The sequence below is a fragment of the Mytilus californianus genome, unplaced genomic scaffold (assembly GCF_021869535.1).
Source record: "Mytilus californianus isolate M0D057914Y unplaced genomic scaffold, xbMytCali1.0.p SCAF_6, whole genome shotgun sequence".
NCBI classification, from domain to species: domain Eukaryota; kingdom Metazoa; phylum Mollusca; class Bivalvia; order Mytilida; family Mytilidae; genus Mytilus; species Mytilus californianus.
In genome coordinates, this window is record NW_026262712.1 from 46,319,655 (window position 1) to 46,345,923 (window position 26,269).

Below are 26,269 nucleotides of genomic sequence, written 5' to 3' on the forward strand. Positions count from 1 at the left end.
AATTTCTTCATAATTTGAAAACAATTTGTTAATGATTTGCTTGGGGTAGAAATATGATTTACTTCTGATTTGTTTAAGATTTGATAACAATTTCTTTACAATTTCTTTACGATTTGAAAACAATTTGTTTGTGATTTGCTTGAAGAAGGAAAGCAATTACTTCTGATTTGTTACTGATTTCAAAACAATTTCTTGACAATTTGTTTATGATTTGCTTATGAATTATAAGCAATTTGTTCGTGATTTGTTATTGTGATTTGTTAGCTCATTTGCATGTGAAATTTTATCACTTTCAAATCACAAAGAAATCATACGATTTGTTTATCATTTGTTACCATGATTTGTTCCTCAATTTTTTTTGTTTGGGAAGATTTCATATCGGATGTATTACATTTGGTGTCCGACGTCGGTAAAATTTTCACTTTTTGAACTTCTAATTGAGAACCACTTAAACGGAGCAATATATTAAACTGTTATTTTTCTCCATTATTGAAGCAAATGTTAAAAAGATCATAACATGTCATTTTTCATATCAGATGTATTATCAGCCCTCGGTTAATATCAGACCTCGAGCCTTCGGCTCTTGGGCTGATATTGAACCTTGGGCTGATAATACATCTGATATGAAAAATGCCATGTAATAATCTGATAGTATGTCTATCAGAATTCTGACCAAAAACACATATAGTGTTATCAGAATTATGGTAAGGACATTATTGTTAACAAGGTAAAACGAAACATGGACATATGTATCGTATGAAAAGAAAATACCGTATTTAATTTAAAAGTAATATTATAATAATAAATGAACTCAGTTAATCGTACTTGGTGGCCTTGCAGTGAGGTGAGAGTTGTTCCTTTGTTATAAAGTCTTCGTAGAATAACAAATTGACAAATGATTGGTAAACATTTTCCTTACCTTTTCATTACAATAACATCAAATTTTGATAAAACATTAATAAACTCCCTTAAGCACATCAAATACATTTTAATTTGTGGCTACTGTCTGCTTAAAATACACACATACAACAGCAATACTTTTTTCATATGTCCAATTAGAATTAGGAATGCTAACTGAAAGATACAAATGGAATTTAATTTGACTTAAAACGTCTGGAAACTTTGTTACACTTCTTTAAATATTATAGTAAGTAAGATATTGTGCATATTGTAATTGACAATTTTGTACAATATTCAGACTTTTAGGATTTGTTAATCTTATCCTCAAATATATATATTGTTGATCATATCCTCCTAATACATGATGTAATAGCTGATACTTGCTGGAGTTATTAAGGGTCCCACACATACATGTAGAAGCACTATATATAATAGTTTTTTAAATGTTGTAGAGCATTTAGTTTCCTTTCCAACGTCAACTTGTATTTCCCAACTAACAAGAGAACAAATGTGTGGTGTTCTTCTCTAAACCAGTAAATGTTTCCTAAAAAAAAAGAAAGAAAATGAAACTTCAAAACCATATTTTAGAGTTTCTTTGATACATTAAGTATGAATAAAAGGAGGAGTGAGGTGCATGTCAATGAACCAGCAACCTAACCACATCCTGAATGCTAAAATACCTGTTCAACAAAAGAATGTATAGTTAATATCGTTCGAATTTATTTCCAATCAAATGAGTTTAGATTATTCAAACTTCCACATATTTGCACTTAACACCAAAATCTACAAACAATAAAAATCAATAAGAAATTACAGGAAACACTGACGAGGTTACCGGTTTTAAGCAGAAATATAAACTTGGGTCGGTAAAAAACAAAATTTCACATCACCCACCCTTTATATCAAAATGAAGGACTCTTTAGTTCATAACAAGAAACACAATGCAAGCGATCTTAAAGTCAACCGTCTTGAGATTATGTAATGCATCACGTGCACCGATAATTTGACGGCCACTATTTGAAGATACATTAGTTCATCAAAAGCACCGAGATCTTGACAGTCAAACATTTTAAGATACATAAAAGTAACACAAGCACCGAGATATTGACTGAAACTCATCTTGAGGTATATTGATACACCACAAGCAACGAAATCCTGATAGACACTGATATTGAGATACAGTATTGCACCAGAAGCACCAAGAGATTTTGACAGTCACTCATCTTGAGATACAGGATAGCATCACAAGCACCGAGATCTTGACAGTCACTCATCTTGAGATACAGTAAAGCAACACAAGCACCGAGATCTTGTTAGTCACTCATCTTGAGATACAATAATGAATCACAAGCACCGAGATCTTGACAGTCACTCATCTTGAGAAACAATAAAGCATCACAAGCACCGAGATCTTGTTAGTCACTCATCTTGAGATACAATAATGAATCACAAGCACCGAGATCTTGACAGTCACTCATCTTGAGAAACAATGAATCATCACAAGCACCGAGATCTTGACAGTCACTCATCTTGAGATACAGTAAAGCAACACAAGCACCGAGATCTTGTTAGTCACTCATCTTGAGATACAATAATGAATCACAAGTACCTAGATATTACAGTCAATCATCATGAAAACAATAAAGCAAGACAAGCGCTGAGATCTTGTTAGTCACTCATCATGAGATACAATAAAGCAACACCAGCATCGAGATCTCACAGTCACTCATCTTGAGATACAGTAATGCACCACAAGCAACGACAGATATTGACAATCACTCATCTTGAGATACAATAATGAATCACAAGTACCAAAATTTCACAGTCAATGATCATGAGAAACAATAAAGCAACACAAGCACTAAGATCTTGACAGTCACTCATCTTAAGATACAGTAAAGCAACACTAGCACTGAGATCTTGACAGTTACTCAGCTTGAGATACAATAATGAATCTATGCACCGAGATCTCACAGTCACTCATCAAGAGATACAGTAAAGTAAAACAACACCGAGATCTTGACAGTCACTCATCTTCAGATACAAAAATGAATTACAAGCAACGAGATCTCGCAGTCACTGATCTTGAGAAACAGTAAAGCAACACAAACACCGAGACCTTTTAATAGTCACTCATCGTGATATGCAGTACAAAAGAACAAGCAATGAGATCTCACAGTCACTCATCTTGATAAACAACAAAGCAGCACAAACACTGCGATCTCTACAGTCACTCATATTGAGAAACATTAACTTCAAAGCAGATTCTGATAATCATTTATTTTGGAGTATATCCATACACCACAAGCATCGAGATCTAGGCAGTCACTCATCTTGAGAAACAGTAAAACAACACAAGCACCAAGATCTTGACAAACACTCGTCTGGAGAAACAGTAAAACAACAGAAGCACCGAGAACTTAACAGTCACTTATATTGAGACGTGTTCGTACACCACAAGCACCGATAACTTGACAGTCACTCAACATAAAGATGTTCATACACCACAAGCATCGAGAACTTGACGGTAACTCACTTGAGATATATGCATACACCACAAGCATCGCGATCTTGACAGACACATATCCTGAGATATTGGCAAACACCCTCCATAAGCAATGAGATCATGACGGTCATTCACTTTAAGATACAGTAATGAACCACAAGCACCTTTGTCTGTATGGAAATATATTCTTTGATTAGAACACATTACTAGTGCCTCTACAAAGATACTAGGAAAGTTATTTTAAAGTTGGTATATATGCAACTATGCAGACTATGTGTGTTGTGTTCTGCTTTTTGTCTGTGTACATGTATTTTCTCGTAGGGGTCGGGTCTTCTTGTTGTGGTCTGATGTACGAAGAAAAGCGATATTCAAGTATAACAATACGATTTATCAAAATTTCTTTTCCAGCTGCTTTGTTACCTAGTAATATTTTCAACCACAGACGACAAATATGCTTCCATAAATTGCCCTGTAAATGAATTTTGATGATGATCAGTTTTGTAAACACATTTAGTATCTGACTGTTATTTTTAAGAAAACAGAAGATAAGAACAAAAGAGTTACTATTTAAAGAAATTAATATTTAAGAGCTGCCAGGTAAAAAACAAACAAGAAATTATGTGGAGCTTTAAAGGAATCAAAATATAAATATACAAATATTCAACAAATATAGTTGTACAATTATGCTTTCTGTTTGTTTTCCATTTGAAAGTGATTTATAAGGATTACCTATCTTTTGAGTTCGTATAGATTGTTCACCTGGCCAGCCTTCTCATCGAAATCATCTTGGTAACCTGAAATACAATAACTAAATCAATTTAAAAAAAGTACATGTAATGTTTGGAACATATACACATTTGTATACGAGTCACAGAGACAAATAACTAATATAGGATCCAAACAAATTACCATGCAGATCTCCTTATTTTCATATTAATTCATGCTTCAGGATACACGAAGGACACATTTTGCGTAAAAAACATATTAAATGCAAGCGCCATGTATTCATTGTGCATTTTTAGGAGCCGTATAAAGATTGCAATTTTTCATCAAAAGCAAGCTCTAATCGCTAATTTGACACTGTGAATCAATTTTTTGTAGCATACGTTACTGTCAAACCAATTTTCTGAAATCCTAGTTAAAAAAATTGATTCTCAAAATTAGTGATTCTTAAATTGACCTTAGTTGCAATCTTTAATACAAAAAGATGTTTATCAGAAGAAAAAAATGATTTAAATTTTTACACCAAATCCCCAAACTTTTATTAACAATTGGTTTTTGTTTTGTTTCCTGGAATCAATTAGCATATACATTGGTGTTAATAATCATTAAATTAATGTTTAAAATTCTACTCCAAAAAGATGTATCTCGAAGTCTGTGATAAAACGAAAATACGCCACATTAATTATGCAATACCTGTGGTAGATGTTATCAATGCAAAAGGACAATGCTGACTGCCAAACAGTTTCTTTTTCAGTAAAATACGTAAAAGTAAAATAATAAACTATGTAAATAAAAGCACATGGTAAAAACTTGTATATATATACCAGCATTTGGGGGAAGCTAATCCTTTAATCACCTGTTGATACCAATTGCCCAGCTGTTAATCTCTGACCACTTGGTCATATCTTATTAAATCGCAATGAAAATTAATTTATACAACTATGCAGGGCAGAAGCGGATTAAGGGGGGGGGGGGAGGGTGCCCGGATCTCCCCTTTGTGGGAAAATTTTTGTTGATATAGGGAATCACTGAGGCATGACTGGAGCGGGCCTCCTCTGCGACAGTCAGTGCCCCCCCCCCCCCCCCTCTTTTATGTACATTTCTGGATCCGCTACTGCAGGTAACCAAAGAAAATATAAGCGAACAAAACTGTAGAGGGAAAAATCTTAAGTGAAAACATATATTTATAGATAAATATTAAGTGTAAGATTAGTTTTAAAAAAACTCTGACAAATGTTCTTTCTAAGGCAAGAAGAATTTGTATCTGAATCTGACAGCGACATTCACAACACTTATTATTCTAGACAAATAACCTTGATAATAGTGATTTTTTTTAACTAAATTTTCGTTTTATTTTTGGAGAGGACAGTATGTTGTATGAAAATATCTCTTCTCTTATACATGTACATTTTTCGAGACATTTTAAAGTGTCTGTGTCCTTGTTTATTTCACAGTACAACCTGTTTCTTTTTAAATATGAATGATAATTATTATTTCATAGTGAGAATGCTGTTAAATATTAATTACATGCGTTGGTCACTTAAACTGGGCCCCTGTTGTGTTCACGTATTGTGTGGTTCTATTGATAAGATAAATGATTAAAGACGCTTCTGGGGTGTTCCCAGAGGAATTGTGATCAAAAAATGAAAAAAAAAGAAACTTTATGGGTGACCCCTATGGTTTGGCTTTGATGTATGTTGTAAAAGCGAGTATTTTCTACAACAGCGTGTTCCAGTTATTGGATAATATGTTTCTGAATGAATTTATTGGTCTCGAAAAAAATGAAAGGTGAACATTATGAGTTTTGGTACCCAGCAGTTAAATCAATATTTCAAAAATCTGAGACACGTGGTTTTATTGCTAGTGTTTGGTCAATATTAAAGAGATGAAAACAAATGTGTCCTTCCATTTGACGCATATTTCATCCAAGTTTGGGAGCAACTTTTTGGCAGATATATATAATGAGCTGTATATTTTCTTAATCAATCATACCAAAAATTAGATTTGCTGTAGATTAAGAACACGAGTAATATTTCAGCTTGTAAAAACAGTGAATAACCGGTAAATGAAAAAATGATATTTTCAAAATTTGCTTCAGATTTTGACTCTTGATTATACAATAGCTTCTGTCCAAGCTTCATAATATTCTAAGAAGGTTTGAAAAAAATATTGATGTGAAAAAATAAACTTCATCCAAAATATGTATCTAAATGTTAACTTCCAAATTATTTTAGTCCATTAATGAAAGGGAAAAATGTCTCAAAATTTTGCTCTGGATACTGTCTTTTGAATCATGAGCAAACTTCTGTCAAAGTTCTGTCATAAATTTCCATGAAGGTTTGACAAAGTTATATATGTGCGAAAACCTTTTAATCATTAAATAAATCGTTTCAATTTAATAAAAAACGAATAAAACCAAGATGAAGAATACAATTTTCTGACTGAAACCCTGTTGTGACTATCGAAGTCTTCCATCAAAAACTTGGCCAAAGAAAACTATGAACAAGAAAACTTCGAAAAAGAAAATTTGAACAAGAAAACTTGGTCAAAGTCATCTGTTCAATGTCATCATCAAAGTTTTTCATAATTTTCTTTTTAAAAGGCGGGATTTCCATGTTTACTTGAAGAAATATGGCTCTAATAAACTTTTCACTGTGTATTATCATTTAGAGAAGGTGAAGGATTAATCGTAAAATAGTAACGAAAACGGGAAGAAGAAACTGGCTTCTAAGAAGAAGGCAGAGTAGTACCGAACAGAATCCTTCAAGAACTTCACACTGAAGATCTCCGAGGTCGAATTAAGGAATTATTTTGAAATTGAAAAAGCGACATTCAATCTGCTATTGGCCAGATCGAACCATTGGTCAAAATACATTCTACAAATTCACATTCATATATCGATTTATTTCTCCACATTGTTTTCTTTTTACTGGAACTCATTCTACCATTTCCGATAAATTTGCCATGTACTTTTGTTTTGTGAACAAAATATTGATAATTTCTAAACAACACCATGATGGGCTGATTCCCGTCAAAATACAACAAAGTTTCAAGAAAATTCGAATGAGATTCTATTCCATTAAAGTCCGTGAAAGTTTTTGTCATCAGTATTTTTCACAGTCAACTGTTGTCATAAGAACAAATTTAATCTTTCAAAAAGTTGGACCAAGTATTCTTAGACAAAGAAAATTTGAATAGTGACTACGGGTCTTTAGTGCAATGTCGAAAAATTTCATGTCGGTTCGAAGACGCCCTTTTTTAAACGATAGACTGAACCTATGTTTACGACACCGAAGATATCGAGGACGAGAACGTCCCACAACTGATGGATTGTAGTGTCTCGCTTCCGCAACACTTGTTGCCAGCTCGACCGCAAATTCGTCATCGCGAAACAGTTTATACAAACCTATCGAGTTCAATAATGATAATGATGTGCAATAAAACGTTGAAGTAACTACTCCGTAGAGAAATTGACCAAGACGTTCTAAGTCAGGAACCTGTTGTTCAGTGGTTGTCGTTTGTTGATAAGTGTTTCTTGTTTCTCGATTTTTATATAGATAAGACCGTTGGTTTTCCTGTTTCATTTATTTTTTTTGGTCCTTTATAGCTTGCTGTCCGGTGTGGGCCAAGGCTCCGTCTTGAAGGCCGTACTTTGACCTCTAATGGTTTACTTTTTACAAGTTGTGACTTGGATGGAGAGCTGTCTCATTGGCACTCATACCACATCTTCTTATATCTATATAAGTTCCTAACACACGGCTATGTCGGGTTTATGAATTTATTGAAATTGGTTATGTGATTTGAATTTATATTCAAATAAAGATTTCTTGCTATTGTGCAATACACAGTGCTGTTGCGCAATACTTAGTAAATCTGTTTTCAGACTATATACCAAGAATTAGCAAAAGAAATTGTGACCCCCAATTTTTTTTTGGGGGGGGATTGATAATTTCTTAAATCTTCGGAGGGAAAAAAATTGACCCCCCCCCCCCCAAAAAAAATTTTGTACCCTTCCCCTCAAAAAAATAATATTTAAAGAAGTTTTGTTTTTTTGTAAAATGTGGTACAATTCAAGAGACAACCATACACTTCAACACAAATAATTGTCTGAAAACTAGAATCATGCTTGTTTTGGCCCCTAATTCCTGAACGGTTTGGGCAATTAGCCCCAAAATGAATCTCAACCTTCTACTTATGGTATTGAACCTTGTAGTATAATTTTAGAGCAATCAAAATACTGAAACACAAGTTATTGTCCTGAAACTAGAAAAATGCTTGTTTTGGGCCCCCTTTTGGCCCCTTTTTCCTATACGGATGTGACCATCACCCCCATAAACAAACACAACCTTCCTTTTGTGGTATTGAACCTTTAGGTAAAATTTCATAGAGATGCGTACACTTAAACTAAAGTTATTTTCCGGAAACTAAATGTCTTCGGAAGACGACGACGTGATAGCAATATACGAACGTACTTTTTTTGCGGTCGTATAAAAACGATTAAGAAACGTCGCACGATACTGGTGTTATTTTGATGAAATCGTGGACAAGACACACTCATGTCATTAATTTATAAACAATAAAATTGATATTCTGAAGTATTATGTATCATTTTAAAGCTTTTAAATTCTACTTTCAGAATATTGCAATTTTGTATATGTAACAGACTATTTTCATTAAGTAAAAATCAATAAAACCTTCATTTTTGAATATTATTTCCTTGTCCCGCGTTACACATTAAGTTTTGTGAAATTCTGAATATCGTAAAAAATATATAAAAAATTCCACCAACCTATATAAAAGTTTTGTCTAGAACAAACACGTCATAATTGGTCGATGATGTATATATATATATCGGTTTCGTTCTTTGAAAAGACTGATTTTTTTTAAAAGGGATGCAGATGATACAAATTATGTGTCCCATGCACGAAAAAAATTGCCGTCATTTTTCTAAATTGTCCCCAAAAATGGGAATAACAGAGCAACCACCATGTCGAAGGTAACTAATTCTTATACTTGTATTTTGTACAAAGCTCACACTTTCGCCTCACGCAATTATCAGGTTTTTTTAAAATAATTTCTTTTAATTCGAGTTGAATAACAATGTCCGACATTTTGTCCCCTTTAAAAACAATTGACATAGTGTTACGTTTTTCTGTTTTTTTTATGATATTTATTTCATTGATACAGTGCTATTCACTACATAAAAAAAGTATAGGTGATAAAAGTACAAACAATTCTCTCTATTTTGATATTTATTTCTCATAAATCTAATCTAAAATACGAAATATCAGATACATCTACAATGTCCCGACATGAAGGTAACTAATTCTTATACTTGTATTTTGTACAAAGCTCACACTTTCGCCTCACGCAATTATCAGGTTTTTTTTAAATAATTTCTTTTAATTCGAGTTGAATAACAATGTCCGACATTTTGTCCCCTTCAAAAACAATTGACATAGTGTTACGTTTTTCTGTTTTTTTTATGATATTTATTTCATTGATACAGTGCTATTCACTACATAAAACAAGTATAGGTGATAAAAGTACAAACAATTCTCTCTATTTTGATATTTATTTCTCATAAATCTAATCTAAAATACGAAATATCAGATACATCTACAATGTCCCGACATACGATTTTGACGTTATGTAACAAAATATACAAATGTTACGACTCATTGTCATCATTGCGGTATTCACAGACTATTCGGAATACGGCTATTTTTTGGTTGCTTGTGAAGAATACTTTTAATGTTTTAGGTAAAAGCTCTACCAATTCATTGGAGGGGAAATATTTCCTCGCGGAACAGAAGTGTTTTCCGGACTTTGTTATGATCGACAGGCCCATCCGCTACAACACAAATTAATACGGAAAGGAAAGCAGCTATTATTCCCGCTGATTCCCTTGCATATATTTGTGAAGAACTCAATCAAACTGTCATGTTAACTATACTGTAGTCCATTCGCCCCAACATTCTGGATTGTATAAAAGAATGCATTTGCAGTGCGTTGTGTATTAAAAAGAAATTGATTGCTTTTTGTAATTAAAATGTACACTATTCAAATGATTTCAATTAAATTAACATTTTTATTTTTAATTTGTTAATAAAAAGCTTAGTATCTACTATCTAAGAAAAATATGAATCTTAAGGTATTTCGCTCATAAAATCCGTTAAAATTTATTTTAGAACTTGAGCCATCTTAAGGTAGATAGGGTGTCTTCCTCCATCTTGGATTTTGAAATACCAGAAAACAATCGGTCTAGATCTTTAATAAAAGGTGCAAATTTTGAGAGTAGTAGGTAATTCATGTGTAAGAATTTTCATTTCAATATAGAAAATGATCTATTTTATCATATTTATGGTTGTATTTTATAAAAAAAAGAATACTTTTGTTTGATTCTATTTTTTCCAACTTTGCCACATAAGGGGAGGCAACTCAAATGTAAGGGCAGATAATTCAGATAAAGTTACATTTACAATAGAATGTGTTAGGAATTTACCTATTTTATTATGTAGCAAGAAAACGGGTCCCGTGACCCCATTTTTTTCTTTTTCTTATCTGAAAGCATACTAGTAGAGCTATCTTCTCATATTTTATCTCAAAATTCTATGGTGTAGTTTTCGTTTTATGGCAGAAAATTGGTTTTTCCATGCATAATCTATACAAAATCTGTCAATTTTGCACAATCTGTAGCGTGAAAATAAGCCCCGTGACCCATTCTTTTTATTATTTTTTTTTAAAAAGCATGATATAAACTACATTTTGGCAAATTATTAAAAAATTCTATGGATTATAATTTAGACACCCCATCTACCTTAAAAACGTGCATTCTAACGTTTTTGTTTTGGCTTACGTATTCAAGTGTGTAACGTTAGGTGACACCAGTTTCGTGCGATTAATTAATTAATGCTATGTAATGTGATATATTCAAAACATAATTCTTGAGCCCTCATATTATAGATAACATGTAAATACTAGTTTTTATATTTCAAATAAAAATAAAAGGAGTAGGTCCAGTAAGACCCCTTTTTGGCCCCAAAATATAGCAGTTTTACAAAATTGTTAAAATGTAAACTTATAGCTATTTATTGGAAAGTAGAATACTTCTGTTACATAAATATGGGCTGTTTTTGACAATACAATGCACATGTATCGTGGACAAGACACACTCATGTCATTAATTTATAAACAATAAAATTGATATTCTGAAGTATTATGTATCATTTTAAAGCTTTTAAATTCTACTTTCAGAATATTGCAATTTTGTATATGTAACAGACTATTTTCATTAAGTAAAAATCAATAAAACCTTCATTTTTGAATATTATTTCCTTGTCCCGCGTTACACATTAAGTTTTGTGAAATTCTGAATATCGTAAAAAATATATAAAAAATTCCACCAACCTATATAAAAGTTTTGTCTAGAACAAACACGTCATAATTGGTCGATGATGTATATATATATATCGGTTTCGTTCTTTGAAAAGACTGATTTTTTTTAAAAGGGATGAAGATGATACAAATTATGTGTCCCATGCACGAAAAAAATTGCCGTCATTTTTCTAAATTGTCCCCAAAAATGGGAATAACAGAGCAACCACCATGTCGAAGGTAACTAATTCTTATACTTGTATTTTGTACAAAGCTCACACTTTCGCCTCACGCAATTATCAGGTTTTTTTAAAATAATTTCTTTTAATTCGAGTTGAATAACAATGTCCGACATTTTGTCCCCTTCAAAAACAATTGACATAGTGTTACGTTTTTCTGTTTTTTTTATGATATTTATTTCATTGATACAGTGCTATTCACTACATAAAAAAAGTATAGGTGATAAAAGTACAAACAATTCTCTCTATTTTGATATTTATTTCTCATAAATCTAATCTAAAATACGAAATATCAGATACATCTACAATGTCCCGACATGAAGGTAACTAATTCTTATACTTGTATTTTGTACAAAGCTCACACTTTCGCCTCACGCAATTATCAGGTTTTTTTTAAATAATTTCTTTTAATTCGAGTTGAATAACAATGTCCGACATTTTGTCCCCTTCAAAAACAATTGACATAGTGTTACGTTTTTCTGTTTTTTTTATGATATTTATTTCATTGATACAGTGCTATTCACTACATAAAAAAAGTATAGGTGATAAAAGTACAAACAATTCTCTCTATTTTGATATTTATTTCTCATAAATCTAATCTAAAATACGAAATATCAGATACATCTACAATGTCCCGACATACGATTTTGACGTTATGTAACAAAATATACAAATGTTACGACTCATTGTCATCATTGCGGTATTCACAGACTATTCGGAATACGGCTATTTTTTGGTTGCTTGTGAAGAATACTTTTAATGTTTTAGGTAAAAGCTCTACCAATTCATTGGAGGGGAAATATTTCCTCGCGGAACAGAAGTGTTTTCCGGACTTTGTTATGATCGACAGGCCCATCCGCTACAACACAAATTAATACGGAAAGGAAAGCAGCTATTATTCCCGCTGATTCCCTTGCATATATTTGTGAAGAACTCAATCAAACTGTCATGTTAACTATACTGTAGTCCATTCGCCCCAACATTCTGGATTGTATAAAAGAATGCATTTGCAGTGCGTTGTGTATTAAAAAGAAATTGATTGCTTTTTGTAATTAAAATGTATACTATTCAAATGATTTCAATTAAATTAACATTTTTATTTTTAATTTGTTAATAAAAAGCTTAGTATCTACTATCTAAGAAAAATATGAATCTTAAGGTATCTCGCTCATAAAATCCGTTAAAATTTATTTTAGAACTTGAGCCATCTTAAGGTAGATAGGGTGTCTTCCTCCATCTTGGATTTTGAAATACCAGAAAACAATCGGTCTAGATCTTTAATAAAAGGTGCAAATTTTGAGAGTAGTAGGTAATTCATGTGTAAGAATTTTCATTTCAATATAGAAAATGATCTATTTTATCATATTTATGGTTGTATTTTATAAAAAAAAGAATACTTTTGTTTGATTCTATTTTTTCCAACTTTGCCACATAAGGGGAGGCAACTCAAATGTAAGGGCAGATAATTCAGATAAAGTTACATTTACAATAGAATGTGTTAGGAATTTACCTATTTTATTATGTAGCAAGAAAACGGGTCCCGTGACCCCATTTTTTTCTTTTTCTTATCTGAAAGCATACTAGTAGAGCTATCTTCTCATATTTTATCTCAAAATTCTATGGTGTAGTTTTCGTTTTATGGCAGAAAATTGGTTTTTCCATGCATAATCTATACAAAATCTGTCAATTTTGCACAATCTGTAGCGTGAAAATAAGCCCCGTGACCCATTCTTTTTATTATTTTTTTTTAAAAAGCATGATATAAACTACATTTTGGCAAATTATTAAAAAATTCTATGGATTATAATTTAGACACCCCATCTACCTTAAAAACGTGCATTCTAACGTTTTTGTTTTGGCTTACGTATTCAAGTGTGTAACGTTAGGTGACACCAGTTTCGTGCGATTAATTAATTAATGCTATGTAATGTGATATATTCAAAACATAATTCTTGAGCCCTCATATTATAGATAACATGTAAATACTAGTTTTTATATTTCAAATAAAAATAAAAGGAGTAGGTCCAGTAAGACCCCTTTTTGGCCCCAAAATATAGCAGTTTTACAAAATTGTTAAAATGTAAACTTATAGCTATTTATTGGAAAGTAGAATACTTCTGTTACATAAATATGGGCTGTTTTTGACAATACAATGCACATGTATCGTGGACAAGACACACTCATGTCATTAATTTATAAACAATAAAATTGATATTCTGAAGTATTATGTATCATTTTAAAGCTTTTAAATTCTACTTTCAGAATATTGCAATTTTGTATATGTAACAGACTATTTTCATTAAGTAAAAATCAATAAAACCTTCATTTTTGAATATTATTTCCTTGTCCCGCGTTACACATTAAGTTTTGTGAAATTCTGAATATCGTAAAAAATATATAAAAAATTCCACCAACCTATATAAAAGTTTTGTCTAGAACAAACACGTCATAATTGGTCGATGATGTATATATATATATCGGTTTCGTTCTTTGAAAAGACTGATTTTTTTTAAAAGGGATGAAGATGATACAAATTATGTGTCCCATGCACGAAAAAAATTGCCGTCATTTTTCTAAATTGTCCCCAAAAATGGGAATAACAGAGCAACCACCATGTCGAAGGTAACTAATTCTTATACTTGTATTTTGTACAAAGCTCACACTTTCGCCTCACGCAATTATCAGGTTTTTTTAAAATAATTTCTTTTAATTCGAGTTGAATAACAATGTCCGACATTTTGTCCCCTTCAAAAACAATTGACATAGTGTTACGTTTTTCTGTTTTTTTTATGATATTTATTTCATTGATACAGTGCTATTCACTACATAAAAAAAGTATAGGTGATAAAAGTACAAACAATTCTCTCTATTTTGATATTTATTTCTCATAAATCTAATCTAAAATACGAAATATCAGATACATCTACAATGTCCCGACATGAAGGTAACTAATTCTTATACTTGTATTTTGTACAAAGCTCACACTTTCGCCTCACGCAATTATCAGGTTTTTTTTAAATAATTTCTTTTAATTCGAGTTGAATAACAATGTCCGACATTTTGTCCCCTTCAAAAACAATTGACATAGTGTTACGTTTTTCTGTTTTTTTTATGATATTTATTTCATTGATACAGTGCTATTCACTACATAAAAAAAGTATAGGTGATAAAAGTACAAACAATTCTCTCTATTTTGATATTTATTTCTCATAAATCTAATCTAAAATACGAAATATCAGATACATCTACAATGTCCCGACATACGATTTTGACGTTATGTAACAAAATATACAAATGTTACGACTCATTGTCATCATTGCGGTATTCACAGACTATTCGGAATACGGCTATTTTTTGGTTGCTTGTGAAGAATACTTTTAATGTTTTAGGTAAAAGCTCTACCAATTCATTGGAGGGGAAATATTTCCTCGCGGAACAGAAGTGTTTTCCGGACTTTGTTATGATCGACAGGCCCATCCGCTACAACACAAATTAATACGGAAAGGAAAGCAGCTATTATTCCCGCTGATTCCCTTGCATATATTTGTGAAGAACTCAATCAAACTGTCATGTTAACTATACTGTAGTCCATTCGCCCCAACATTCTGGATTGTATAAAAGAATGCATTTGCAGTGCGTTGTGTATTAAAAAGAAATTGATTGCTTTTTGTAATTAAAATGTATACTATTCAAATGATTTCAATTAAATTAACATTTTTATTTTTAATTTGTTAATAAAAAGCTTAGTATCTACTATCTAAGAAAAATATGAATCTTAAGGTATCTCGCTCATAAAATCCGTTAAAATTTATTTTAGAACTTGAGCCATCTTAAGGTAGATAGGGTGTCTTCCTCCATCTTGGATTTTGAAATACCAGAAAACAATCGGTCTAGATCTTTAATAAAAGGTGCAAATTTTGAGAGTAGTAGGTAATTCATGTGTAAGAATTTTCATTTCAATATAGAAAATGATCTATTTTATCATATTTATGGTTGTATTTTATAAAAAAAAGAATACTTTTGTTTGATTCTATTTTTTCCAACTTTGCCACATAAGGGGAGGCAACTCAAATGTAAGGGCAGATAATTCAGATAAAGTTACATTTACAATAGAATGTGTTAGGAATTTACCTATTTTATTATGTAGCAAGAAAACGGGTCCCGTGACCCCATTTTTTTCTTTTTCTTATCTGAAAGCATACTAGTAGAGCTATCTTCTCATATTTTATCTCAAAATTCTATGGTGTAGTTTTCGTTTTATGGCAGAAAATTGGTTTTTCCATGCATAATCTATACAAAATCTGTCAATTTTGCACAATCTGTAGCGTGAAAATAAGCCCCGTGACCCATTCTTTTTATTATTTTTTTTTAAAAAGCATGATATAAACTACATTTTGGCAAATTATTAAAAAATTCTATGGATTATAATTTAGACACCCCATCTACCTTAAAAACGTGCATTCTAACGTTTTTGTTTTGGCTTACGTATTCAAGTGTGTAACGTTAGGTGACACCAGTTTCGTGCGACGTTTCTAAAATATTCTTCATAGAAATTCAGTGTTAAGCAGCAGCCCATTTTGAGACCTCAAGTCCATATCATATTTTCCAGTATGCCGGAGGATTTCTTGGCTTATTGTTATAATTTGAATGCAAACAAAACGATAAGGATTGGCAAATCAGACAAGTGAAAATTCTCAAGAGATTTTCCTTATCAATAATCAAATAGTGTATATGTCAAGTATTTGCTTCAATACTATAAAAAATTATAATAACAACTTAATGCTATCATATTTTATAATTAATTAATGCTATGTAATGTGATATATTCAAAACATAATTCTTGAGCCCTCATATTATAGATAACATGTAAATACTAGTTTTTATATTTCAAATAAAAATAAAAGGAGTAGGTCCAGTAAGACCCCTTTTTGGCCCCAAAATATAGCAGTTTTACAAAATTGTTAAAATGTAAACTTATAGCTATTTATTGGAAAGTAGAATACTTCTATTACATAAATATGGGCTGTTTTTGACAATACAATGCACATGTATCGGGTACTAGCATCATTAAGTCATGCTAAATTACTGAAATCTTCACAATTTTAGCATTTGAGTTAATTTTTAGACGGTTTCCGTCTTAAATGGAAGTGGCCGCATTTGTGTTCATTCTTAATATTTACATGTAAGTTGTATTTGATGATAATACATAACATATATAAAGCTTGAGGATGAACACGGATGCGGCCACTTTCATTTTAGACAAAAACCATCTGAAAAGTGACATATTATGGCATATTTGATAGATTTTTAATATTTAAGCTTGAATTTGAGCGTCTTTATTGACTAAACCAGTTCAAATCTTTCACTCAATCTAATCGAATTTACTAAAGTAGACACTTACGTGTTTAAAAAATGTCTAAAATCTTTCATCAGATGAACCTTAAGTTTTAGGCCAAATTCGGCCCTTACCGGACCTACTCCTTTGAGAAACCACAAGCGGTGCGGTAAATACTGTCCATCGATCTAAACAATGATAAACCATAATACTTTTATTTAACCAGTTGGCACTCATAAACCAAAGAATGGCTAATGTATTCATCCCTTGGTATCTTCAGCCTCCTTTTTATCAACACATTTATTCATTTTAGAAATGATATAATGTTTGAATCTTTTGTCAGAGCAATACATTTATGTAGAGTGTAAATACAAGTTTTTGTTCTTTTTTTCTCACTTTTTAAATTTAAATAAATTTAACATGGAAATAAAGTAGAAAAATAAATATATTTAATGCGGTGACCCTGTATATAGGTGGAAATCTCAAAGAAGAGAAAAAAGAAACTTAAGATACTACGTATACATGGTATATACTAATTTCCCAAAATGATTTATTCACTCGCAAGGTTAATTGCATTTTCTATTTCATGAAACAATAGGAAATTTCCTAACAACTAATCAATTTCCCATCAATATAATCTTTTGTTATACGAAATTGATTTATCATATACAAGTTTCGCTTTTCACTGACGCTAGTATTAAAACTAAATATTGTGTAAATTAAATACGACATTCATTTTTTTTTTTCATAACGAAATAAAAGATGCATATAATAATTTCGTGATATATGAAAAAATATTAAACTTGATATATTCACAAGTGCCTTAAGTGTATATTGCTTAGACATAGCAGCAGCAAAGTCATATAGCAGCCCCTGTCAACAATCGACCAACGTTTTTGTTACATATATTAATTTGTTCAATATACTGTCATTCCATTTGCAGACACAATGCGGTTTGGGGGTTGTCTTCTAGTCTTTGTTCGCTGTCTTTTTGTCAATACACCAGACTAGTTTTGTATTTATAATTTCAAAAAAGCTAGGGCATATGAATTATGTAGAGATAAATGACACTTCTTTTTAAAAAAAACTTGTCGATACAATTTCGGACTTGTACATCAAAATGAGATGACCCCATCTGTGATGTTTTAAGAAAATATAAATGATGCACAAGCATCACTAGTTGAAAACAGAACTTTTAACTGAAACCATCTGTCGAAATGTTCGAGTGAAAGTTCCTTCTGCTACAACATGACACCATCTCTGGGAAGGCTGGTTACGACCATACTCGATTAAACAACATAGTTACGCCAAACAAAGTTACGTCTATATTAACCTTTTCTTCGTTTACAATTAAATATACAATGTATATGCAATATTTGTACTCACCTATATCATATTTCTTTGAAACGTCCTCTTCGTTATATACATACTCAATATTGCCTTCCATGACCTGGAATCGAATTTGAATTTTTGAACCAATGAAAAAATAGAGATGTAACGGCGCATATTTTCAAAATTTTCAAACTATACTAACTCTACTTCCGTTCCACTTTAAATGTTTGAAATACGTATGGAAATAAAGAAACCGAGAATAAACAAATGTTAGCATGCCATATAATCTTAAAACATATTAATACATACTGAATATTTGTTCCGGATCAACAAATTACAAATTGAAAATTATTGAAACTTGTGAAATCGTGTTAGTTAGTCAGTCATACACAAGTTTTTGGAATATACTGTGTTCTGGAATTTAAAAAACCCAACAACAACAACGCAAATATCTATCAACCAGTGTTAATGTGGTGACATCTTTACAAGCAAGTCTTACATCTTTTTGTGATATATACTTTGGGAAGACTTTACGTAATGATGACAGAAGTTCAATTATGGAGACGAGACTAGTGAAAACGGTGAGTGTTTCTTTTATTCACAATGTGTCACTATAAAAATAAACGTTTAATTCTCAAAATATCTTAACTTATACAATAATTAAACCAGTAAATCATCATTTCGCCCTTTCTAAATTATGTGTACAGGGTTCCAAATAAATGTTCCCATTAAAATGCAAATTATGATCGTCCCAAAACAGGGGTTCCAACCCCGAACCCCCACCCCCTGGATCCGCAACTGGTGTAACAAATCCAATATAAATCACACATCTTTTGACTGATAAATTTCGGTTCATATTTCATTTTGAATCTCCTTAATTTTTGACTAATATGGTACAGAAAGTAATATCATAGTTTTCTTTTGTCATAATACGAAATAGTTAATTATGTTCAGTCATTTTCAAACTGACAACGACATGGCTATAAAGAAAAACAGACAAACAACAGAACACAACCCTTAAGACTGAGCAACACGAACCCCACCACGAGTTAATTATATATATATATTTTTATATCATTTATTTATATAAATGAAATTGTCGGTCCAAAAAATATATAATAATTAAAAAATTAACAAATAAAAAAACGTCTGCTCTAAGACATGCAGAAACGGGAGAACCAATTTAATCGATTGATATAAGTATGAAGTCCTGCACTACATCATGTACATATATGCTATAAAACTAAAACACTTTCAGCATGTTTTATTCACACCATAATCATGATAATCACCATCGTCTATTTTTTGTTATTATCAGAAATAGTATTATTATTATACATGTTATATTAGTAGTGTTGTTGTTCTATTCCAGACACACTGATATTGATATATAATAATTTGTACTTATTCATTTATTCAATCAATACTTATCAAAACTTTAAAACATCTATGAGAATATTATATAGTTAACAAAAAACTATCAAAATACTATCTTCATGAATTTGAATGCTAAAAATAGTATATTTTTATACGTACCTCCATTAGAATTCCAAGAGTATAATGCTGTGTAAAGGTTTCACAAACAAACCGTGTGCTGTATTTGGCGGGAGACACACACTATTATAGATTACAATCACCGTTTAGCATGTTTAGACAGCTAGTAAAACCATATGGTTCATACACATGGATTACGAGATACAATGAGGCATTTCTTATCGGATGAAATACTTGTCAAGAAAGATGTTATATTAACTGCAATTATGGCTCCAAAATTAGGGGAGTCAGGAAAAACTGTGTTTTGCACCCCCTTTTTTGCCAAACATCTTTTTTTTTTAACAAATGAAAGATGACGCTGACTTATTTTTTTTTTCTCTTCCCTTGTCGCATTCAGAAGTCTATTGGATAATTACGTTCATACCGATAGAGAACATTTTAGCGCATAAATCATGTTAATAGGACATTTTAGCGAAAACAATCATGGGTGACGTTTTAGCTCCAAAGTATAACCCAATTTAGCGCATGATGTTTAATCCATTTTAACAAAAAGTGAAATTATCAATGCCCATTTTAACGAAAATTTTAATTGTCAATGATTATTAGCGACATAAATTAATTAATAGTATATTAATAAATTTAATAGAATCAAGACAGCACAATACAAAAAATATCATGTCCATTAACATGATTCAAATACAGCACTAAAAGTCTACTGAAAAGTTTAACTCAAATGTAACAAGTCCGTTTTAGCCTGGAATCTATATCCTAACCATTTGCTAGCGGAGGTATATGTACGTAACGCCCTCTTGATATACCCCTTGTACCATGTGTACATTTACTTCTCATTAAATATACATCTTTTTAATTCTGTTAAATAAAATAGTTCGTAAAGGATTTTTACTATTGCAATAAACATGATAAATAAAAAAATATATATTTACCATCAATTTGTTTACAGTTATTATACAATTCAAGTTATATAGTCTGTTTTGTCTTTGAATATTCCTGAAACGACCAGGGGCCGGTTTCACGAAGCTATTATAAGACCTGTCATAAGACATATCTTAGGACATGTCTTATGACCCTCTTATGACTATCCTATGACATATTTCAGACCTCATCTCGAAGCTGTCTTAGGATGATCTTAGCAAAGATATCCTAAACATGTCGCAACTTCTTTAAATTTAAAAAAAATAAAGAATAAGTGTAATTTATATAAATAGTCTATTAATAATTTACTAATATACATATGAACTTAAAATACAAAATTGAGAAAAGGTAATAAAATTATAACATTTTTTTGTACAAGTGAGTTGAATTCAATTTGTCCCTGTATCGGTTTAAAATAATAAGGTAAAAGGATAAAATCGTGCACTCTTGATACCAATACATCGAATGTTCATTGTTGACAAATCATGATATAAATCCCTCAACCAATAAAGATTTAGTTGTGAGCAGGACATGGAGAATTAGATAATTGGATAAGAATTAGATAATTTGCAAAATCAATATAAAAATTGCGTGTTATTTATATAAATAAACTTAAGACACCTCTCGTGTAGTCCTAACTTTATGACCAACTTTAAGAGATGTCCTAATTTAGGACCACTTTGTGAAACCCACTTAGGACTAAGATATGTCGTAAGACCATCCTAAAACATGTGAAACTGGCCCCAGGCTCTTTTTATTTCCAAATCATGATCAGTGCTTCGAAAATTTGTTATAAGTTGTCTACTTTTAATTTAACTTGCTTCATTGAATAGAACTTACTATATGACTTAAAGAATACTATTGAATATTATTCAAGTTATGTACATTTTGTATTGTTATATGTTTGAATTTTTCAAAACATTATTCCTAATTTTTTTTCTCTAAAACAGGTTTATAATTAATCGTTTGAAAACACAAAAATATCTATGTTTTCATGCTTATTCTGCTATATCTAAATTTGATTCTTCGCTTATTTTAGGTGCAAGGGATACCATATAAAACTTAAACGTTGGGCGAAAGTGTGTAATTGCAGGATAAAAACACTACATGTACATAGTTAGAAATTATAAAAAAATATTGGTGTACTAAAACGAAGCATCAGAAAGGCTCGGTAAGACTCGCGTTCTCTCCTGTTTCATAAAGTTAGTATAAATAATTCTTATATTTTCCGACAATGTACATATACTGTTTATATGAGTGGGGTATGGGGTATGAAAATGAAAATAAGACAGCAACCCAATGACACGAACAACGAAAGACACATTGATGCCAACATACGGTTAAGAGGAGTCTATACAATCAATCATAATTCCAGTTAATTTATATAAATTTAACACAGACTATCAAGTACCTGCAATCAAAACCAAAACTACGCATTTACATGAACAAATGACAAAAGACAACTAATTGCGAGCTTTTAAACAGTTAACGGGATTGAACTAGCTTTTTAGACCTCAACAACACTAACATAATATTGACCAATGGACAAACAAATGTAGAAATATACAATATTCGGTCACTGTCAGAAAAATATCAACTTTTATGCATGGGGCTTAAAAACTATCGAAGGGCGAGGTTGACCAAGTTGTTCAACTGTTTCGTGCCGAATACAAACAAGTTGATATCTTACGAACCACAAATTTGGAAGAAAAATGACTTGATGACGTTGTTTATATCCGCCATACAGTTTTTTTCCGGGCAATGCTACTTATCCGATGCGAGGTTGATAAGCATTATACAATTATTGTCTTTTGATGGGGTTGATAAATATAGATTCTACCACTGCATCGAGTGTGATACGATATTTATCCGCTCGAGAAAGTTTTGAAAATTTTCAAATTTAAAACGCGAGGCTTGCCCGAGCGTTTTAAATATTTAAAATTTAACTGTCGAAGGTGGATAAATATCGTATTACACGAGATTTTGTGGTGGAATCAGTTTCTCGAATGATTTTTATGCAGTATGCAGGCAAACTTATTCCTTCGTCTAAAAAAATGTGTTCTTTCTATTTGACGTCATCAGGCATGGTCGCCTTTTTTCATGACGTCACAATAGGAAATTCAGAAGAAAGCAAGAAAATTTGACGTCATAATCGAATTTCTACCAATGAATAGCTGGGATCAAACGAACCACACGTTGATTAAATATAGATTCTACCATTGCATCGAGTGTGATACGATATTTATCCACTCGAGACAGTTAAATTTTCAAATCTAAAACGCGAGGCTCGCCGAGCGTTTTAAATATTTAAAATTTAACTGTCGAGAGTGGATAAATATCGTATTACACGAGATTTGGAGGTGGAATCTGTTTCTCTAATGATTTTAAAACAATATGCAGGCAAACGTTTCCTTCTTTTCAAATGATCTGCAAAAAGATGTGTTCTTTCTATGTGACGTCATCAGGCATGGTCGCCTTTTTTCATGCCGTCACAATAGGAAATTCAGAGGAAAGCATGAAAATTCGACGTCATAATCGAATTTTGACCAATGAAGAACTGAGATTAAACGAACCACACGTTGATTAAATAAAAATAATCAACATGTTGGGAAAAGGATAAATCGTGTAAGAATTAGAGAAATAAAAAAAATCAACAGGTTAGGAAAACGATAAATAAGCTAAGAATTAGAGAAATCTGTGTATCAACTGAAATCAAAAGTCAACAACAGTTTTATTATATAACTTTTATCCTTCTCCAATTTTTCTAGTATTTGCTCAAGATACATTAAAAACTGCTCCATTTGTTTTACTAAATATATTATCTGCTTTTGCTTTTTCGTCAATATCCTGGTACAAAAATATTGAACGAAAAACGAATATGATATACTTGACCCAACGACAACCACTGAATTACAGGCTCCTTCCTGATTTGGGACAGGCACACACAGAATGTGGCGGGGTTAAACTAGTTTGAAGGCGCCAACCCACCCCTAACATGGAACAGTGGTGTAACAGACATGACAGAACAACATTAGAAAGAATTATGAAAAATCAGTTGAAAAGGGCTTAACTCATCAGATTGATACAAAGCAGAAATACATTTAACAAAAACACAGACCGGACGGGACGTGGCAGGGTACTTATTCATCCCATAATAAAAAAAACAACTTAGTATACATCTCTGAGACTACTCGCAGTTACTGAAACCCAGGTCAAAGTCAATAATAACAAATGATAAACAAAATCATGTATTTTAGACACAAACGACTTTTGCTCTAAACTCATACACTTCGAATTGACTCAAACTCTTAAAAATTTGATGTATAACATAGTTTTAAATGAGACGATCTTTTTAAAAGTGAACGGACGACTGACACCGACGACGGTCGATGACAGAAGATGGACGCTAAGTGATGGGGGTAAGCTCACCTGCATGGGCCTTCGAAATGAATAATTTAACAGTTGACCGAAAAATCCTAAGCATTATAAGAAATTCTTAAGACCATAAATGACCATATTTACATACCTAACTTGCTTTGGTTTGAAACAGATTTTTTTTTTCAGTCCATACTTGACCTTTCATTAAGATGGAGAGCAACATTCAAAGCATTATTCTTTTAATAAATATACGTAATGCATGTACATCCACCAAACTCCAGTGGCAGATTCAGAGGAGGGGGTTTGTTGAGGGTGTACCCTAATTGTTAGAAAAAAATACATGCTTTTGCTTAAAATTGTAATTTGTTTACCATTTTGGACAATTAAACCTCTTTATTGGACCCTCATACACCCCTAATTTGGATATTCAACTACATGTATATCTTTACCAGCTAAATCTTTATTTATACGGCTTGTGATTTCATGGGAGTACACACACATTTTTAATTCATAGTATTGCTAAAAAAATATTCTGTTTATACTAAGTAAGAAAGCAATGATTTACTTTGTTTTTAAAAAAGAATATAAATGTGTCCATCTGTTAAAACAAAAATTTTCCAATAAATAGAAATGAAATAAATATATAACCCGATCTCCTTAAAGTTAAACGGTTGTTGCCTTCAAACGAATCGCTTTGTAAAAAAATGTAACTCTCTCTTTCTCCGCACGTTAAATAACGTTTCTTTTCCTTTAGAATAGGAATGAAATATTCGCCACTGTACGTTAGGAAAACTATACAAATCTAATCAATTTCCTTTGCAAACAGTTTAATAGAAACAAATGCCAATATGATTTGACTTATTGTATTTCGTATATCAAAACATGAAAAACACACGAATTGTTTTATTGTGATAGCACTGTGACTTAGTATACATACAAATGTATTTGGCACAATTTTTGTCTCTTTCCACAAAATAGCAGAATGCGAGACATAGGGGTGCTAAACTATTCGTAAGAAGTTTTATATTTCAGTATAGGTAGAATCTCTGGATGCTTCATACCTTTTGCATAAAAGTTACGCAGTTTCATATGTCCATTGTCCTTGCCCTAATTTTCGTAGTTCAGCGACTGCTTCAAAACTGTATATTTTGCCATATAAATATAGTAATAGGAAAACTATATTTGGTATGTCGGATCTGGATCAGTGATCAAGGTTAAATTTTCGCAGTCATTTTTTAGATGCTATATGCAATTAGGTTTAATATATTTGATGTATATGTAACATGATTGTAAGGTGTATACTGTCTGGTAGGGTTATAGGTACCCTTGGCCGTTGGTATATGTACAGTAATGATGTTTTCTTAAACAAAGAATAGAGAACCAGGCCAAGGGCACCATATCCGGTGGTGATGATACACAGTGATCATACATCTCTGGTTTATATAATAAAAAAGATGTGGTATGATTGCCAATGAGACAACAGTCTCATCAAGAGACCAAATGACACAGAAATTAACAGCTACCCCTAACCTGGGAGTAAAACATAAGACCTATATCCGATGGTGATGATTAGTCGCAATATTTTAATATTTAAAAAAAACTTGCTTGAACAATTCCCGCGCAAGTTTGTGCAATCGTGGTTAACATAAGTAATATATCGAGACGTAAATATATACTTAACTATTTTTTTCTTTGTTTTATTTTCAAATACTAAATTCCTGTTTTATTCGCGATACGCTAACATTTTAAAAGATACATTAAATTCAGAATAGAAGACCGCTTTATCGAATAAAACATAGATTCTAAACTATTAAACATTAAACCATTCACATTTTATTAAATTCTTGAAGTATCATAATCTTAATTTAACGACAAAATTTACAATTCTTTATCATTTTTAATGAGTATGCTATTATTGACCAAGGCTATGAATATGTCTGCGGAGTATAGAGAGAGATCGGGTGCACCCCATTCCTAAATCCGCCCTCGAGCTCTAGTGACAGATCAAATAATTATAGAACTTGTTGTATTCATTTACATAGACGGACCCCG

General features: G+C 31.6%; 3 long non-coding RNA genes across 4 annotated transcripts in view; 1 reads left to right on the top strand and 2 right to left on the bottom strand.

Moving 5' to 3' along the window:
* The window catches only part of LOC127706456 (uncharacterized), a 348,407-nt gene that overhangs the window by 284,414 nt on the left and 37,724 nt on the right, over positions 1-26,269 (bottom strand). The gene's annotated exons all lie outside the window — the stretch shown is intronic.
* LOC127706452 (uncharacterized) overlaps positions 1-26,269 on the top strand; it is a 75,284-nt gene that overhangs the window by 4,291 nt on the left and 44,724 nt on the right. The window lies entirely within an intron of this gene.
* On the bottom strand, positions 1,121-20,023 carry LOC127706461 (uncharacterized). Its single transcript, XR_007984472.1, has 4 exons — positions 19,949-20,023; positions 18,467-18,530; positions 4,136-4,200; positions 1,121-1,444 (listed from the first exon to the last, which is right to left on the bottom strand). It is a non-coding gene; the product is annotated as an uncharacterized LOC127706461 (long non-coding RNA).